Source organism: Cibotium barometz, chromosome 23 (assembly GCF_041138505.1).
Source record: "Cibotium barometz isolate CiBa-2024 chromosome 23, ASM4113850v1, whole genome shotgun sequence".
Lineage (NCBI taxonomy): Eukaryota > Viridiplantae > Streptophyta > Polypodiopsida > Cyatheales > Cibotiaceae > Cibotium > Cibotium barometz.
In genome coordinates, this window is record NC_141068.1 from 46,377,422 (window position 1) to 46,396,904 (window position 19,483).

Here is a 19,483-nt window from a genome sequence, read left to right on the forward strand (position 1 = left end):
ATGATTAGACAGGAGAGAGAAGAGAGAGATGAACTATGTTTTTTAGTATTTGGATATGATACAAAAAGATGTCTTTGACTCTACGATTTCCATGGCCTTTGGCTTCCAAGAGGGACACCTAACACCTCTATGGACTGACTACGACCTACCCCAAGGATGGGGATCAGATGCCTATGACCATATTTGGGCCTAGCCTTTTATAGGGCTCTATATTCACAAGTTGGCCAGTATATTGCTGTCGGCCAGTTCTTCTTGTCCATGACCCACAAAATGCTATTAAATTCTGAATATTCTGGTTGGCCAGCCTGATGATACCAGCTTCCTGATGCTTAGAAGGGCAAAGCGATGGCCAAAACACTCCTATGTGTGGCCTAGTTATAGGCTGAGACATGGTGATGCTTGTGGATTTGCTTCTTCTTCCCTGCCTGAGCCTGGATTAGCTATGAGATTAGCCATGTCCACGTGACAGACATCCCATACCACCAGTGCATGCTTGTACAGGCCCTCGGTAAGACTATCTGTGATTCGCCATGTTCACGGCAGGATTATGACAACTCTTGGTCCAGGCACAGACGAACCGTCAAGCCATAATGATAATAACCCTTAAGTCAATTATATAGTGACTCGTGAGTAGTGCTATAAATAACCATCCAATCATAAATAGCCAATATCCATGAATTTATTAATAATGAACCCTAGCCACCTGCATCAGTCCGCTTCCCCTAATTTCAGGGCTCCCCTAATTGTGCTAGATTAGGTCCTAATCTTGAGGATTAGTATTCGGTACATAACATACTTCCCCTCTGACAGTTACTCCTAAATACACGTACACGTGACTAATGTATTGCTTTGGCAAGACATAAGAAATAAACAAGCTCCATGCTGTTGTACAAGTGATAAATTTTTAAAAACAATTTGGCCAAGTAATACATACCAAGAATTGAAAACATATTTTACTATCCACGTGTATGGTATTGAAATACCTTTTCATTTACAGGTTTAGTAAGTATTGAAAAAGTAATGTACTTCCCACATGTATGGTATTGATAAGTCATTTCATTTACAGGTTTTGACCCCACACTGATCAATGCTGGGCTGCAGTGCTGATGTGGCAGTTGATGACATAGCACCTCCGGTCAAGGTGCTCCAAACCAAACAAGAGTTTTGCACTAATGCATTAGTTTTGACACCCACGACAACATTCTTTCCTTGTAGTTCCATACAAATTTTTTCCAAAATTCTGATGTTTTACACAAGCATTTGATGCCCAGAGGAGTAGAGATGGGCTAGAAATCAGCAAAATTAAGGAAAAATGTGAGCTGAAATCAGTATGAGATAGATAGATAGATAGATTTGATTGGTGTTCACTGAGGCCGAGTAATTACTTGTGGGACCCATACAAGGCATTAGGATGAGAGATATTCCTACGAGAAGTTGAAAGAAAAACTGAGTGGAAAAAGTTCTAAGATTCAGTTTTGGTTGCCTCATGTTCAGCCACATGTGCAATAGTTAGAGACTCAAAGTTTGTTGGTTTTGGGGTGAGGAACTCTTGGATGAGAGCTCTTCTTTCATGGAACTGCAGTTTTTCGGCCTTTCTGCTTGAGCTGTACTGGTATGAGCTCTTCCACTATCCATAACTTTGTGTTTTTCAGAGTTGTGTGTGTGTGTGTGTGGGCGTGCGCACGTGGAGAGAGAGAGAGAGAAATGAAATGAAATGATATATTAACGTCTCTAAGAGGCCATAATGGCCTATGAGACCAAAACTGAGAGTACATCTGAAGTTGGTGTCTCATCAAAGAGAACAACTAAACGAGACTAAAAAGTACAATAAACTGATTGTCGTACAGTTATAAGAACAGAATTGTAAGACTCCGAGGTGATACTGAGTGGAAAATACTGGAAAATACTGAAAAATGTATATCAGGTAGATCCATGTATGTTGATCAGTTGAAGTGTTGCCCTCTCCTTAGATCAAGTATCTCTGCCATGGGGCTGTCTAGAATGGAGAGGTTGTAGAAGCGAGGTAGGCGCCTCCGATGCCGAGCAATAATGGCTCTGATCTGGCGATGGTGAGGATGCCGTGGTCGGGATCTTGGTGGGCGTGGCCGACTAGCACAACATAAGATAACTGCTCTATCAGTGGGTGACTCCGTGGGAGCATGATCGGTGCCCTGATGGCCCAATGGAGTGAATGGGGGAGAGTTAATTAGGGTTAGAGTTCATGTGGGAGACATACACAGAGAGAAGCAGGGAGAGAGAGAGAGAGAGAGAGTTGTGGGGATAAGTCAACTCATCAAGATGAGTGTGTGACTCCCCTATCACGCATGTATATTGCACTAGTACACATAGTGCACTTAGTACATTAAAAGTACTAAGTGTACTATGTACTATAACTTATGGGCTTGTACACACTATAAGGGTGGGCATAATGCCTTTACCCCAACAACCTCCCACTTAAAGGCAGAGTGCCCTTAAGTAAAGGAAAAGAAAAAATCAGCATGTACATGATAATATACAAGGCCATATCAAGGCTGAAACTGGCCTCATCCAATGCCCATCAAGTGTCTGCAATGAGCAAACCGCTCCGGAGGCAAACTCTTTGTCAACAGATGAGCCGAGTTGTCATCTGTATGAATCTTAACAAGCTGAATTTGCTTGTTCTCTATCACCTCTCTGATGAAGTGATACTTCACATCCACATGCTTCGTCTTTGCATGAAAGACAGGGTTCTTTGCCAACTGGATGGCACTCTGACTGTCACAATGCAACAATGGAATATCCCCTGTATAACCCAAATCAACCACTAACCGAGATAGCCATAATGCCTCCTTGCAAGCCTCTGTGGTTGCAATATACTCGGCCTCTGTAGTAGATAAGGCTGTGCACTTCTGCATCCTGGATATCCATGACACAGCACCTCTTGTGAATGTAAACACATAACCGGTAGTAGACTTCCGGTTATCTGGATGACCGGCATAATCCGAATCCATGTAACCATGCACTAATGCATCCTGTTTGCCAAAACAAATGCACATATCCTGTGTGCCCTTCAGGTATCTCATGACACCTTTCACTGCTGCCCAATGCTTCTTGCCAGGGTTGGCTATGTATCTAGAAACCACTCCCACTGCAAATGCAATGTCCGGCCTAGTAGCAACCATGGCATACATGAGACTGCCACAAGCTGAAGCATACGGAATCGTGGCCATATCAGCCCTGCCCCTATCTGACTGTGGGCTGTCCATAGCACTGAGTTTCACATATGGAGGCAAAGGAGTACTAGTCTTCTTCCCCCCGTCCATATTGAACCTCTGCAAAACTTTGCCAATGTATTCCTTCTGAGACAAATACAACACATGCTGATTTCTGTCCCGAAGTATCCGCATACCCAAAATGTGATTTGCATCACCCAAATCCTTCATATCAAAGGTTTGATGCAGCCTCTTTTTCAAGGCATCCATCTCTTTACGAGATTTCCCGGCAATCAACATATCATCAACATACAAGATGAGGATCAATAGACTGCCATCCAAAGCTTTCTTGGTGTATAAGCAGTGATCTATGTCACTTCTCCTGAAATTCTGGGATTTCATGAATGTATCAAATTTATGATACCATTCCCTTGGTGCCTGTTTGAGCCCATAAAGACTCTTTTTCAGCTTGCATACAAGCTTCTCCTTTCCACTTACTGCATAACCCTCTGGCTGTTGCATATATATCTCCTCATGGAGATCACCGTGAAGAAAAGCAATCTTCACATCCATCTGAATCAAGTCCAGATCATCATGTGCAACCAAAGCTAACACAGCTCTAAGTGTGGTCATTTTGACCACTGGAGAGAAGATCTCATCAAAGTCCACACCATATTCCTGCTTGAAGCCCTTAGCCACTAACCTGGCTTTGTATCTTGGCTTTGCATTTGGTGCAACTTTGAGCCTGTAAACCCATTTGCATGGTGAAACCTTCTTGCCTGCAGGCAAATGCACCAACTTCCATGTTCCATTTTTGTGCAGAGAATCCATCTCTGACTTCATGGCACGCTCCCATAGAGCTTTGTCTACCCTCTGTAAAGCCTCTTTATAACATGAGGGCTCCCCACAGTCAGTAAGCATCAAGTAGTCAACCCCTGGAACAAACCTGTCAGGGGGTCTGGAGGGTCTTGTGGACCTCCGTACCCAATGACCATCATTTGCAGGTTGCTGTCCAGCCTGCATATCACCTATTGGTGGCTCCTGTTCCATGCCATAAGGCTGAAAAATCATGCCCGGTATCTCCTCTAACTGTGGTATATCCATAGGGATATCTTCTGCCATCTCTGGCTGTCCATTTGGACCATTTTCAGCACCATTTAAGGGCTGGTTTTGCTGCTGTAATGGCTGATTTACAGCCCTTGGTGGTTGTCCATGATGTCCATCATCATCAAAGATGACTCTGCTAGGCTCCTGTTGCCTTGCAGGCTCCTTATACATGCATGTTTCATCAAAAATGACGACATTGCTGCGTATAATCTTTCTATTCACGGGATCCCAAAGTCTATACCCCATTTCACCTCTGTCACCATATCCTAGGAATATGCATTTGTGAGACTTAGGATCAAGTTTGGTGCGCATTTCCCTGCGTATGTGCACGTTTGCAACGCAACCAAACACTCTCAAGTGCTTGTATGACGGAGGCTTCCCTGTCCATACTTCTTCTGGCACTTTCCCACCAAGCCTCGTGTTAGGTGACCTGTTTATAAGATGAACAGCTGTCATAACAGCTTCAGCCCAAAAACCATGAGGTAATGCAGCATGTGACAACATAGAACGGACCTTCTCCTGAATGGTCCTGTTCATTCTCTCTGCTGTCCCGTTTTGTGGAGGGTCATAAGGAGTAGAGAGCTCCCTCTTGATGCCTTTAGCATCACAAAAATCCTGAAACTGTTTGGACATATACTCTCCACCATTGTCGGAACGCAAAGCCTTCAGTGTTTTGCCAGTTTGATTCTCAACAAGAGCAACAAACTTCTGAAACACTGAGAATGTATCACTCTTCAAACGAAGAGGATAAACCCACACCTTGCGTGTGGCATCATCTATGAAAGACACAAAATATTTTGCCCCTCCCAAAGAAAGCTGAGGCATCTCACATACATCTGTATGCACAAGCTCTAACTGAGCATCTTTCTGTCCAAGAGCTTTCTTGTGGGGGCACTGCAGTTGCCTGCCATATATACAATGCTCACAAAACTGAAAACTTGAAAACTTTAGAGAAGGCAAGTAACCCAAACGAGACAATTGCTCCATTCCTTTGACACTCATGTGTCCCAACCGGCTATGCCACAGAGATTTCCGGCAGCTCGGTTGCATTTACATTAGCATGGTGACAAACACCTGCATGCATGAAGTAAAGAGTGTCCACCTTAGAGCCTCTGGCAACAACCAGTGAGCTCTTACTAATTTTCCACTTTCCACGACCAAATGTGGTAACATGAATGGGAGAATTAGGGTTAGAGTAATTTATGTGGGAGACATACACAGAGAGAACAAGGGAGAGAGAGAGTTGTGGGGATAAGTCAACTCACCGGAATGAGTGTGTGACTCCCCTATCACACATGTATATTGCACTAGTACACATAGTGCACTTAGTACATTAAAAGTACTAAGTGTACTATGTACTATAACTTATGGGCTTGTACACACTATAAGGGTGGGCATTATGCCTTTACCCCAACAACCTCCCACTTAAAGGCAAAGTGCACTTAAGTAAAGGAAAAGAAAAATCAGCATGTACATGATAATATACAAGGCCATATCAAGGCTGAAACTGGCCTCATCCAATGCCCATCAAGTGTCTGCAATGAGCAAACCGCTCCGGAGACAAACTCTTTGTCAACAGATCAGCCGGGTTGTCATCCGTATGAATCTTAACAAGCTGAATTTGCTTGTTCTCTATCACCTCTCTAATGAAGTGATACTTCACATCCACATGCTTCGTCTTTGCATGAAAGACAGGATTCTTTGCCAACTGGATGGCACTCTGACTGTCACAATGCAACAATGGAATATTCCTTGTATAGCCCAAATCAACCACTAACCGAGATAGCCATAATGCCTCCTTGCAAGCCTTTGTGGCTGCAATATACTCGGCCTCTGTAGTAGATAAGGCTGTGCACTTCTGCATCCTGGATATCCATGACACAGCACCTCCTGTGAATGTAAACACATAACCGGTAGTAGACTTCCGGTTATCTGGATGACCGGCATAATCCGAATCCGTGTAACCATGCACTAATGCATCCTGTTTGCCAAAACAAATGCACAAATCCTGTGTGCCCTTCAGGTATCTCATGACACCTTTCACTGCTTCCCAATGCTTCTTGCCAGGGTTGGCCATGTATCTAGAAACCACTCCCACTGCAAATGCAATGTCCGGCCTAGTAGCAACCATGGCATACATGACACTGCCACAAGCTGAAGCATACGGAATCGTGGCCATATCAGCCCTGCCACTATCTGACTGTGGGCTGTCCATAGCACTGAGTTTCACATATGGAGGCAAAGGAGTACTAGTCTTCTTCCCCCCGTCCATATTGAACCTCTGCAAAACTTTGCCAATGTATTCCTTCTGAGACAAATACAACACATGTTGATTTCTGTCCCGAAGTATCCGCATACCCAAAATGTGATTTGCATCACCCAAATCCTTCATATCAAAGGTTTCATGCAGCCTCTGCTTCAAAGTATCCATCTCCTTACGAGATTTCCCGGCAATCAACATATCATCAACATACAAGATGAGGATCAATAGACTGCCATCCAAAGCTTTCTTGGTGTACAAGCAGTGATCTATGTCACTTCTCCTGAATTTTTGGGATTTCATGAATGTATCAAATTGGTGATACCATTCCCTTGGTGCCTGTTTGAGCCCATAAAGACTCTTTTTCAGCTTGCATACAAGCTTCTCCTTTCCACTTACTGCATAACCCTCTGGCTGTTGCATATATATCTCCTCATGGAGATCACCGTGAAGAAAAGCAGTCTTCACATCCATCTGAATCAAGTCCAGATCATCATGTGCAACCAAAGCTAACACAGCTCTAAGTGTGGTCATTTTGACCACTGGAGAGAAGATCTCATCAAAGTCCACACCATATTCCTGCTTGAAGCCCTTAGCCACTAACCTGGCTTTGTATCTTGGCTTTGCATTTGGTGCAACTTTGAGCATGTAAACCCATTTGCATGGCAAAACCTTCTTGCCTGCAGGCAAATGCACCAACTTCCATGTTCCATTTTTGTGCAGAGAATCCATCTCTGACTTCATGGCACGCTCCCAAAGAGCCTTGTCTGCCCTCTATAAAGCCTCCTTATAACATGAGGGCTCCCCACAGTCAGTGAGCATCAAGTAGTCAACCCCTGGAACAAACCTGTCAGGGGCTCTGGAGGGTCTAGTGGACCTCGGTACCCAATGACCATCATTTGCAGGTTGCTGTCCAGCCTGCATATCACCTATTGGTGGCTCCTGTTCCATGCCATAAGGCTGAAAAATCATGCCCGGTATCTCCTCTAACTGTGGTATATCCATAGGGATATTTTCTGCCATCTCTGGCTGTCCATTTGGACCATTTTCAGCACCATTTAAGGGCTGGTTTTCTTGCTGTAATGGTTGATTTACAGCCCTTGGTTGTTGTCCATGATGTCCATCATCATCAAAGATGACTCTGCCAGGCTCCTGTTGCCTTGCAGGCTCCTTATACATGCATGTTTCATAAAAAATGACATCATTGCTGCGTATAATCTTTCTATTCACGGGATCCCAAAGTCTATACCCCATTTCACCTCTGTCACCATATCCTAGGAATATGCATTTGTGAGACTTAGGATCAAGTTTGGTGCGCATTTCCCTGCGTATGTGCACGTACGCAACGCAACCAAACACTCTCAAGTGCTTGTATGACGGAGGCTTCCCTGTCCATACTTCCTCTGGCACTTTCCCACCAAGCCTCGTGTTAGGTGACCTGTTTATAAGGTGAACGGCTGTCATAACAGCTTCAGCCCAAAAACCATGAGGTAACGCAGCATGTGACAACATAGAACGGACCTTCTCCTGAATGGTCCTGTTCATCCTCTCTGCTGTCCCGTTTTGTGGAGGATCATAAGGAGTAGAGAGCTCCCTCTTGATGCCTTTAGCATCACAAAAGTCCTGAAACTGTTTGGACATATACTCTCCACCATTGTCGGAACGCAAAGCCTTCAGTGTTTTGCCAGTTTGATTCTCAACAAGAGCAACAAACTTCTGAAACACTGAGAATGTATCACTCTTCAAACGAAGAGGATAAACCCACACCTTGCGTGTGGCATCATCAATAAAAGACAAAATATTTTGCCCCTCCCAAAGAAAGCTGAGGCATCTCACATACATCTGTATGCACAAGCTCTAACTGAGCATCTTTCTGTCCAAGAGCTTTCTTGTGGGGCACTGTAGTTGTCTGCCATATATACAATGCTCACAAAACTGAAAACTTGAAAACTTTAGAGAAGGCAAGTAACCCAAACGAGACAATTGCTCCATTCCCTTGACACTCATGTGTCCCAACCGGCTATGCCACATAGAAATTTCCGGCAGCTCGGTTGCATTTACATTAGCATGGTGACAAACACCTACATGCATAAAGTAAAGAGTGTCCACCTTAGAGCCTCTGGCAACAACCAGTGAGCCCTTACAAATTTTCCACTTTCCACGACCAAATGTGGTAACATAATCAGCATCATCAAGCTGTCGAGTAGAAAGCAGATTCTTCTTGATCTCAGGCACATGCCTGACATCATGGAGCATAAGCTGTGAGCCATCTGAAAACACAAGCCTCACATCACCTCTGCCAAGAATCTTGCATGCATGGTTATCACCCAAATAAACCACTCCTTCATTGCCAGCAGTATACCTGACAAACAAGTCTCTGCAACCTGTGACATGAAAGGAGGCACCTGAATCAATGATCCATGAGTGCATACCATGACCACTTGTAAGAAGTGAATGGGCATCAAGTGAAGACGTAAATAGGACCTCATCCTCACTGCCACCTGCATGTGACACATTGATTTCTTCAATCTTGACTCCACTTTTGCCCTTTGGCTTTACATCTTTGGCTTCATCTTTCTCTTTGTCTTTGCCTTTTCCCTTTTCCTTTTGATCATTTTTCCATTTGTAGCATTGCTTTTTAATGTGTCCCTTCTTGCCACAATAATGGCATTCCAAATCCTTTTTGGAGCGAGACTTGCTCCTTCCCCGTTCTTGGCTTTTTCCCCTTTGCTGGGATCTCCCACGTGCATTCATTGCATTGGACTTTCCAACAGAGTTGTTTTTCCTGTTCATCTCTTCTTGAAGAAGAGCACCCTCAACATCTACATATGACACCATAGCATGCGAATTGCTAGTGGCTGTCCTGAATGTGTCCCAACTCTCTGGCAAAGTGCATAAGAGAAAAGTGGCTTTGAACTCATCGTCCATTGCCAACTTTTGATTTATAACTTGGCTGACAATACCATTAAACTCATTTAAATGGGCTGTCATAGATGCCCCTTCCTTCATCTGAAGACCTATGAGTTTCTTCAACCAATACACATTGCTTGAGGGACTTTGTTGGGCATACAAGTCCTGCAATCTCTGCCACATTCCCCAAGCTGTCTTCTCTTCACGAGTGCTGAAAAGTAATGAGTCTGACACAGACAACATGATAGTAGATCTTGCCAGCTCATCCATATCTTCCCACTCTTCAGCAGTAAGAGAAGCGGGCATTACACCCCTTTCTTTGATAGGCTTGTGTTGCTTTTTCTGGAGCAACACATTGTAGCACTGGGTTTGCCAAATATCATAATTATGCGAGCCTTCTAGCTTCTTGATGTGAAGCAATGAAGAGCTCTCACCTGTGGTTGCCATAGCAATATGCAACCTGTCAATGCCTGACTCCCTGCAAAATGTGCAAACACTGCACCAAAAGCACACAAAGTGCTCACAGTTGTTCTCCCAAGCTTTATCTCCCACTACGGAAGCAAGAATGCAACTTTTCTCCCACTGTATGTGATGAAAACACCAAAATCTGGTTGCTGCAGATTTTGGACAGCACCTTAAATGTGCTCTGTTGCCCTTCCAAAGTACTGTACAGCAGTACCAAGTGCTCACCAATGATGTACCAAACCTGTACCAGCAAGTACAGCAGCTGAAATTGAACCTTTTCCTCACTCAAATCAGTGTACAGCCATGCCAAAACTTGCACAAAGCTGTGCCAAATCTGTACCAGCAAGTACAGTAGCAATAAATGCTATCTTGGTTGTCCAAATGAGTGAAAATCAGACTTTTACAGTCCCGAACACTGCATACAACAGTTCCGAACAGAAATTGGGCAAAAGCCCCTTGACTGCAAGCTGATTTCTGAGGATTCAAGGCATAAATGTCTTGCCTGCTGCTTTGCCAAGCTCAACAAGCATAAAATCTTGAAAAGCCCCTTGATTTAAGATCAATTTCTGATCATACATGGTACATTGACGCACATGAAGGCATCCAGAGTGTTCACGATGCTTCCCCTTGGCCACATATACATCCAATACATGAAAGCCCCTTGATTTACAGGCAGATTGAGTGCTTGACAGGCATCAACACATTGCCCAAAGCATCAAATACGAGTGCCTGCATGCAAATCAATCCAATCGGCACAAAAGCCCCTTGATTTGCACTGCAATTTGCTGCAATTTTGCCCAAATGTGCGATTTCTCACATCATACAGCATGTATGAGTGCTTAATTGCACAAATACATCAAAAGCCCCAAATTTTGACATCCAATTTCCTGCAAATTGATCCTGATTGTGACCAATGTCACCCAATTTTGCCAATTTTGCTCAAAATTGAGCAATTCGGCACCTGTACCTGTTCAATTGATAATTGTACCTGCTCAATTGCAAATCCCAAAAAAAAATTGAAGCATGTACCTTGTAAATTTCTGATTTCTAATGCAGGAAAAGGGGGGAGGGCTTCGTATTTGCTGCTGTGCAGGTGGGCAATAGCTGAGGAGCTCTGAAACCAACGACCCAGGTCGGCTTCCAGGACTTCTAATTCTCCAAAGTTCCAACACTTTCCTCAGCAATCAAGGAACAGCCAGGTAATAAGGCTGAACCCGGAAGTCTTCGCACGAACCAAAAAAATCTCGGAAAAGTCTCTGCACAGCCCGTTACCACTTGGGCGCAGCAACGCACCATGACAAGGTAGAGATGCGCGAGGAGTGAGTGGGGCTAGTCGATGAAGCCAACGAACCTGCATAGGCTACCACCAGGTATGCGCCTGGTTCTGGTTCGCAGCCAGTTACGCCTGGTTCTGGTTCGCAGCCAGTTACGTGTCCACGTTTACGCACCAGATATGCGCCTATTGTTGGTGCGCTGGCTTTTTCTTCGCTCACGCCTACAAGGTTGAATGCGCTGGCTTTTTCTTCGCTCACGCCTGCTTAGTCTTCGCTTCACACACCTTGTGGTCACACGCCTTGCTGCTGAGCGCCACTCGCATAGGTGGCCAGGTGCCTTGCTGCAAGCCTACGACTGGCTGTGTGGCTGTCTACACACTGTGCGCTGCTACTCTTGCACTGCCTGCCACACTTGTTGCATAGTTCAGCAGCCAGGAGAGAAATCAGCGCCTGTATGGTTTTGCAGCGACTCTACCCAACAGATGCGACTGAAATTCAGTCCGCAATTGCTCTTGCCTTTGCCTGTGCTCTGATACCAGTTGAATGGGAGAATTAGGGTTAGAGTAATTCATGTGGGAGACATACACAGAGAGAACAAGGGAGAGAGAGAGTTGTGGGGATAAGTCAACTCACCGGAATGAGTGTGTGACTCCCCTATCACACATGTATATTGCACTAGTACACATGTACTAAGTGCACTAAGTGTACTATGTACTATAACTTATGGGCTTGTACACACTATATGGGCTTGTACACACTATAAGGGTGGGCATTATGCCTTTACCCCAACATAACATAATCAGCATCATCAAGCTGTCCAGTAGAAAGCACATGCCTGACATCATGGAGCATAAGCTGTGAGCCATCTGAAAACACAAGCCTCACATCACCTCTGCCAAGATCTCAGGCACATGCCTGACATCATGGAGCATAAGCTGTGAGCCATTTGAAAACACAAGCCTCACATCACCTTTGCCAAGAATCTTGCATGCATGGTTATCACCCAAATAAATTACTCCTTCATTGCTAGCAGTATACCTGACAAACAAGTCTCTGCAACCTGTGACATGAAAGGAGGCACCTGAATCAATGATCCATGAGTGCATACCATGACCATCTCCTATAAGAAGTGAACGGGCATCAAGTGAAGACGTGAATAGGACCTCATCCTCACTGTCACCTGCATGTGACACATTGATTTCTTCAATCTTGACTCCACTTTTGCCCTTTGGCTTTACATCTTTGGCTTCATCTTTGTCTTTGTCTTTGCCTTTTTCCTTTTCCCTTTTCCTTTTGATCATTTTTCCATTTGTAGCATTGCTTTTTGATGTGTCTCTTCTTGCCACAATAATGGCATTCCAAGTCCTTTTTGGAGCGAGACTTGCTCCTTCCCCGTTCTTGGCTTTTATCCCTTTGTTGGGATCTCCCACGTGCATTCATTGCATTGGACTTTCCAACAGAGTTGTTCTTCCTGTTCATCTCCTCTTGAAGAAGAGCACCCTCAACATCTGCATATGACAGCATAGCATTCGAATTGCTATGCTAGTGGCTGTCCTGAATGTGTCCCAACTCTCTGGCAAAGTGCATAAGAGAAAAGTGGCTTTGAACTCATTGTCCATTGCCAACTTTTGATTTATAACTTGGCTGACAATACCATTAAACTCATTTAGATGGGCTGCCATAGACGCCCCTTCCTTCATCTGAAGACCTATGAGTTTCTTCAACCAATAGATTGCACGCGACCCTGGATATGTATGTATACACGAGGTTGCTCTGTCAGAGCGGGAGGCAGTCGCCATGGGCCACAGCCACCACTGGCGCCTGATCCGTGATTCTTGCAGTACACCGGGTGGGCAGATTCGCGGCCGCTCGGATGGGGACTACTCTCCATCCAAGCCGCTTGCGAAGGCCCGCCGTACGGCTGAGACAGCCTCCACCTCAGCAGGTCATCCATGAGGATCATCTCATGGAATGTACAGGGCCTTGGCGGAGCACATTTTATACGCTATCGTGGTTGCTTGAGGCAGGAGCTTCAGAGATGCCTGGTTGGTGGCAGCATTGATATTTTGATGATGCAGGATCACTTGGGTGAGAGCAGGATCCGGAGATATGGTTCGGTGATGCCTGGTAGATGGGACACCTTTTGGTCTGCAGGGTTTGGTCCTTTGGGTGGACAGGGAGGAGTATGCATGGTCATAGCAGATGTATGGCGGCAGGCCATTGTGGATCGAGGGATCATTGTGCCTGGTAGAGCATAGTATGTCATTCTGAGGATGCATGATGAGCTATTGGGCGTGCTCAATGTCTATGCGCCCAATCATGCTAGTGCCAGAGCAGAGTTCTGGACCCAGGTTACGGATGCATTGCCAGAGGCCGCACATTGGTGTGTCAGGGGAGACTTCAACATGCTTGAGGACCCGGCCGATAGGGTGGGAGGCAGTCATGTTACAGTGCACGACACGGAGCTTGCAGCTTGGGACCGGTTTTGCATGTCACTGAGGATCACTGATGCATGGCAGCATGGGGCGTTCTCCCGCTCTCAGGACAGTCTTAGTTTCTCTCGGTCGGATCGCTGGCTGGGAGGGACTAATCTATCACGGAATGATCGCTTTTATGTGGGCGACTGGTTAGGGGAGCGAGGGGGCTCCGTCGGCATTCTCGCTGGCACCTCATTTTCAGATCATGTGCCAGTTATTTTGACATTGGAGGAGAGGACACGGGAGCCCAGCTTGCAGTTGAGGATCCCAGAGAGGGTACTTGCAGATCCCAGTCTCGCTGAGGACATTGAGAGGATCTGGCATGATAGTCAGTGCTTTGACCAGGATGCAGCAGGCCAGTGTGCCCAGGGACTCATCGAGCTTAGCTCTTTTCTGCACGCAGCAGCTTTGACACGGCTAGGAGAGATTCGCGAGCGGGAGCATCGGCTGAGACGCAGCCTTGCTTCGCTACAGTGCCTTCAGGAGCAGCAGCCTGCATGTGAGTGGGTGGCGTCACAGCTGAGCCAGGCACGCCAGGAGGTTAGAGAGGCAGAGGAGCAGAGACATAGAGGAGCAGAGACATGAGTTTTACTATCGTCGCCAGGCCTCTCAGTGGACGCAGCTTGGTGATAGAGTGACTGGGGAGTTTTTTGAGATCACTGGACCCCGCCATGCTCGAGCAAGAGTCCGTCAGGCCTCTCAGTGGACGCAGCTTGGTGATAGAGTGACTGGGGAGTTTTTTGAGATCACTGGACCCCGCCATGCTCGAGCAGGAGTCCGTCAGCTTGGTAGACCGGATGGATCGGTAGCTACTGAGCCCGAGGAGATCAGAGCCATTGCCACTGCATTCTATAGAGACCTGCTTTTAGCGGAGCCAGCCACTGAGGATCGAGATGCTTGCAGACAGACTGTGTGGGCCCATGTGCAGAGGAGGGTCACAGATCGTATGCGTACAATTCTTGGTGCGCCTCTTTCAGAGATTGAGCTTGCCGAGGCCTTGAGGGTCCTGCCGGGACATAGTTGCCCAGGGGAGGACGGACTGTCGCCGGCCTTTTCTATGCGCTATTGGGACCTTTTGGGGCCAGGCCTCCGCAAGGGCTTTCAGTATGTTTTTGTGAGGATTATGTTATTAATCCTGCATATTGTGTACTAATTACTACTTAAGTAATTAACTTAGAACAAGAACCTTCAGGAGAACACTTGAGACAAGATTGAATTGACTTGTTATTAAACTGAGTACAATAGGTCTCTTATATAGGAGATCAAGAGACACATTTGAAGAGGCATGTCCTTTGATGAAAGGACATGACCTTAGACGAAAGGGTACAACTTTTAGGCTAAGGGATGTGTCTAGTCGATGTAGAGGCACAACCATTCACTAAGGGATACAACCATTCGTCGAAGAGATGTGGCTATTCGATGAAGAGGTACATCCTTTGACGAAGAGTCGCAACCAGTCGAGGGTAGGGGTTCCCTTTGGCTGGTAACTCTTTGCATCTGCAACAGTAATCAGCAATGAAGAGAGAATCTGATATATAAACACGTCACAATCGTGACATTCCCTCCCATTTAAAATAAAACCTATGTGTTAAATGATAGACATCCGTTTGTCGAAGAACTCCTGAAGAAGGTTAGGGTACTGCTGCATTTCTTCATCTGTTTGCCAAGTGGAATCAGACTCATCCAAGTCCATCCACTTTACAAGAAATTCTGTAGTCAACTTTCTTCTTGTTTCCTTCTGTCTTACGTCAAGTATTACTTCTGGAACAAGGATAATATGGTCATCTTCAATTTCTGGTACATAAGAAGATAAGTCTGGAACAGGCGAATCTCCTTGAATATACTGTTTGAGCCAAGAGATGTGAAAAGTCGGATGAATCTTTCCCCATGACGGTGGAAGTTCCAACTTATAACTGACAGTTGAATTTTTCTTAAGAATCTTGAAAGGCCCATAGAAGCGAGGTCGTAACTTTGGAAAAGCTGACTTCACTGTTTTGTAGCGGTGAGGTGCCACATATAATAAGACCAAGTCTCCTTCTTGAAATTCTGCATGTCGACGATGCTTGTTGGCCTGTTTTTGATATTTTTGTTGAACATGGACCAATTTATCTCGAACTTGTACAAGCACATCTTGCATCTCCTGAACCAACTGATCTGCCAACGCCACTTTGTGTTGTAAAACAAAGTTTGTAGGCACAAGAGGAGTATGTCCATATGCTGATTGAAATGGAGTTAATCCAATTGCTGAATGATGGGAATTATTATAAGCAAATTCCACGAGTGGTAAATAATCTTCCCATGATGCCAGACGGAATTGAATGTAATGTCGAATCATTTCTTCCAAAATCTGATTGACTCTTTCAGTCTGTCCATTTGTTTGAGGATGATAGGCTGAACTGAATAACAAATTCGTGCCAAGAGATTTGAACAAAGACGTCCAAAAATGTCCAATGAACTTTGGATCTCTGTCAGAGATGATGGTCTTTGGCAAACCATGCAATTTGAAGACATGTTGCACGAATAATGACGCCACGTCTGGGGCTGAAGCAGCTTTCTTGCAAGGAATGAAATGTGCCATTTTGGAAAATCGATCAACCACCACAAGAATCTGAGCATTGCCTTTGGATGAACGAGGCAAGGTGGTGATAAAATCCATACTGATACTTTCCCACCTCTCATTGGGAACTGGCAATGGTTGAAGTAACCCTTGAGGAAGTTGTCGAGAGGCTTTCATTGTTTGACATGAATGACAAGCTTTGACAAATTTGATAACATCTTGCTGCATCTGAGGCCAGAAGTATGTAGCAGACAAAAGTCGATATGTCTTGTTGATACCAGGGTGAGCAGCATAAGGGACTTCATGATGTTCTTGAATAAGAATCTTCCGCAATGAAGTATTGTGAGGCACACAAATGCAGTCAGAGAAGAACAGCAACTCATCCATGATAATATAGGCTGCAAACATGTTCATTTCTGTAGGACTGGGATTAGAAGATTTGAGAGCACGGAACGCATCTCCAAAATCTCTATCCGTCAAATATTCATTTTTGAAACAAGCAGGGATTTCCATTTGCACATCTGTGATGGCAAAATTAATGGCTCGAGGCATGCGACTTAAGGCATCTGCAACCACATTCTGAAGACCAGGAACATACTGAATAATCATGTGGAAATTAGCCAAGAATTCAACCCATCTGCCTTGCCGAGAGTTCATAACAGGCTGAGTGAAAATATACGTCAGAGATTGATGATCTGTACGTACAACTGAATCTGCTCCAAGAAGATAATGTCTCCATGTTCGATAAGCATGTACGATTGCCAAAAACTCCTTATCATACACAGGATACCTGCTTTGAATGGCTAAAAACTTTCTGCTGTCAAAAGCAATGACACGATCATTCTACATCAAAACTCCACCAGAAGCACGATTTGAGGCATCTGTCATTACATCAAAGGGCTGAGTGGGATCTGCAATGGCCAAGACCGGGGTTGTCGTCAAGGCATGCTTGAGATCATTGAAGGATTGCTCAGCTTCTGAAGACCACTGAAGTTTGTCCAGCTTTGTCAGTTCTGTCAAAGGGGCAGCAATCTCCGAAAATCTATGCACCTTGTTGTGATAGAAATTAGCAAGTCCCAAGAAAGATCGAACATCTGAAATGGTGAGAGGCAAAGGCCAATCCACAATCGCCTGAATCTTCTTAGGATCTACTGCAATCCCATTAGCAGAAATGATGTGACCAAGATATTCCACATGGTTTTTGAAAAATTCGCTCTTCTTTTTGTTGATGTACAGCACATTGTTGCGTAGTACTTCAAAGACTATCTGTAAATGTTCTTTGTGATCGACCATAGATCGGCTAAAAACCAGAATATCATCAAGATAAACGATCACGAACTTATCCAAGTATGGCCCAAAAATTTCATTCATCAGAGTCATGAAAGTGGCCGGGGCATTGGTTAACCCAAAAGGTATGACCAAGAATTCATAATGGCCATATTTTGTCCGAAAGGCTGTCTTGTATTCATCACCATTACGGATACGAATTTGATAATAGCCGGACTTTAAATCAATCTTGGAAAACACCTTAGCACCAAGCAGTTGGTCGAACAATTCATTGATGCGAGGTAAAGGAAATTTGTTCTTGATTGTCAGTTTGTTGAGAGCTTGGTAATCAATGCAAAGCCGCATTGATCCATCCTTCTTCTTGACAAGTAAAACCGGGGCTCCGAAGGGACTTTTGCTGGGACGGATGTGACCTTTGTCCAGCAACTCCTGTAATTGCTTTTGTATCTCCTAAGATTCAGAGTAAGAAACACGGTAAGGAGCTCGGGTTGGAGGAGGTTGACCTGGGATAAGATCAATCGGGTGATCCACAGGACGACAAGGAGGCAATGTCGTCGGAAGATCATTCGGAAACAAATCCTGAAAAGGCCTGAAGAAGAGTTGCTCCAAGTAAGCAGTAGTTGATGACGAGGCTTGAGATTGCTCACTGGTTTCTGCTTCAATCTCCCGTAACATGACCGAGGATGTTGCACTGTCACGTTTGCGAACGAGACGTTTGACTTGCAGGGCAGAAACAATGGTGATGGGTTTGGCACTGAAAAGGCCATGAAGTTCCAGCTCTCGACCATTATGATATAATTGGATTGAATGGGAACGAAAGCTGATCACCGGATCATATCGATACAGCCAAGATTGTCCCAATATCATGTCATAATGTGACAACGGCATCACTGAAAAATTAAGGTGATCCTGGTAATCTTGAATCTGGAACTGGAGGTGTTGCACCTTTTGGTTACAATTAAGGAAGGAACCATCAGCGAGCTCCACTTGAAAAGCATCCACAAAATGTCGGGTCTGTAGGCGAAGCTTATGAACCAAAGAAGTGCCCACAAAATTAGTGGAACAGCCACTGTCCACCAGCACATTGATGGGATGGTCGCCAATGAAGCCAAGAAGACTAAGGACCTGTTTGGAAAGATTCACCGGAACAGGGTTGGTACTTTGGCCATTAAGCATCAGGGTACTGACAAACTCTGAAACGCGAACAGAACAAGCCATCTGTTTGTTCTTGTCTTTCACAGGAGGCGGGTCATGATCAGCATGGTGACAACTGTCCACCTGAGAATTGCGCCGAGTGTTGGAGGGTTTAGGACGCTGAGGGCATTCATACCACCGGTGATCGCCAGAACAAATTGTGCAGAGGCCTGGGCGACTAGGTTGGGATGAAGGGGCAGTTGATGAAGAGGTTTGCTGTCCTGAAGAGGGTTCTCGCTTGAAATTGCGCCGATCATTGTTGCGACGGTTCTGTCGAGACCGATCTCGGTTTCTGCTGCTGCCAGAGGATTCGGTCTGAGAGGATCCTGCATTTGACGCGGAAGTTTGCCCGGAAAATCGCGGCCGGAAGGACTGTTGTCCAGAATATGGTCGCCGAGAGTTGGGTTGTCCAGAATTAGGATGCTGGGGTTGGCTAGTCCCATTGGATCGATTCCGCTGGAAGGAACGGGCGCCGGAGGAAAAGTTCCTGGGAGGACGCCGGTAATCACTGATGCGCTCGACATACGAGATTGCTTCATCCAGGGTGGCAGGATTATACTTATGGACTTCGTCTTGGATTGTGGGTTCAAGCCCGTCAATGAAGCTGTGAAGCTGGTCAGAGGGGCTGAGTGTCTCTATCTCCAGAGCCAATTTTTGAAACTCTGAGATGTACGCGGCCACGGAGCCAGTTTGACTCAGGCGGCGGAGAGAAGACCTGGCATGAAAATTCGCATTTGCAGGCTCAAAAGCCTTGCGAAGAG

General features: G+C 45.3%; 1 protein-coding gene across 4 annotated transcripts in view; it reads left to right on the forward strand.

Moving 5' to 3' along the window:
• The window catches only part of LOC147626001 (uncharacterized), an 87,019-nt gene that overhangs the window by 46,414 nt on the left and 21,122 nt on the right, over nt 1–19,483 (forward strand). Inside the window, exon 2 of one of the 4 annotated variants that reach the window (XM_086817565.1) lies at nt 1,067–1,612. The exons of the other annotated variants lie outside the window; for them this stretch is intronic. The gene's annotated coding sequence lies outside the window, so the exon portion shown is untranslated. The remainder of the gene's footprint in view (nt 1–1,066; nt 1,613–19,483) is intronic. 4 annotated transcript variants of the gene reach the window in all.